Here is a 1,282-nt window from a genome sequence, read left to right on the forward strand (position 1 = left end):
TTTTAAAGGATTTGTCTTAAAAGCGATCATCAGAAGAAAAAAAAGTATAACTACATATGGGGATGGATGTGAATTAGACTTACTGTGTTGATCCTTTCACAATACATACACATATTGAATCACTGTGTCATACACCTGAAACAAATATAATGTTATATGTCAATTATATCTCAATTAAAATAAAAAGGATTTGTGGCTGGATTTGACTGGTGGGCATCCAATTTATAACTGTTGGCCCAAAGGGTATATTGGAAAAGAACAAACACAAGTATTGCATTTATTGAACTAAATGCCAAGTGACAAGGTATGCACGCCTTGTCAAATACCTTCTCTGATTCAACATTCACAGTAACCCCCCCAAACACATAAAGATACCCTCATTTGCACATATAAGAAAAATAAGCTTCAGACATCTTAAACACTGACCCAATGTTACATAGCCAGTAGGCAGTTTGGCTGAACTTTGTTCCTAGGTACGTCTACAGCCCTTGTTTTTTTTTCCATGACAAATCAATGACCTAAATGTCCACATTGCACAAAGAGATGTTTTGTTCAGACGATGAAGCTGTAAAAGGTTGTATTCATTACAAACATTCCACAATCAATAATTGTCACATAAAAATCTGGATTTCCAACTTTAGGGGAAGACCAAATATTGCACTCTCTGGCCACTCTGGACATGCTGCCATTGCTGGTAAAAACTTGGACGTAGAGTTGCCAGTGGCACGGTCCCCAGGGGCTGGTTAGTGGCTTCCCCTCTTTAATGGTGCCAGGCCTGCACCATCTTATCCTATGAACTCAATCAACTGGCTTCATTTGCTGACTTGCCTTGCCTGGCTCCTGTGGACCCTGCAGTTTGTCCCCTCTGCCTTCTGTCCAGCATGTGTTTTCATCCCAGACCAAGGGCAGCTGTTATATTCTCCTCTGCCATTCCTGGGCAGGAAGTCCTAGAAGTACTTCAAACTACACCCCCTCAAAGTATAGCTAATTTGCCTGTGGGGTTTGTTTAAATCATGTGCCTGTGGCAAGGTTTAAAATTTGAATGCTACTTTCATTAAGGTACATGAAATCGGGACGTTCTTCCCTTTGCTTCCTGACCAGAAAGGAATGTGCATCTTTGTTCAGACTTGCGTCATGGGAATAGCCATTTTGTTCCAAGTGTCCCTAGAGGAGGCACAGAACTTAACTGGTGGGACACATGACTCTTGAGTTTGTAGTTGGCACACAATCGGCCATTGAAGGGCTTGTCAACTTCAAGGAAGCAAAACCAACACTCTGCCTC

The sequence above is a fragment of the Eumetopias jubatus genome, unplaced genomic scaffold (assembly GCF_037043125.1).
Source record: "Eumetopias jubatus isolate StellerSeaLion01/CBP00866 unplaced genomic scaffold, mEumJub1_p1.0 scaffold_1, whole genome shotgun sequence".
In the NCBI taxonomy this organism is placed as follows: Eukaryota; Metazoa; Chordata; class Mammalia; order Carnivora; family Otariidae; genus Eumetopias; species Eumetopias jubatus.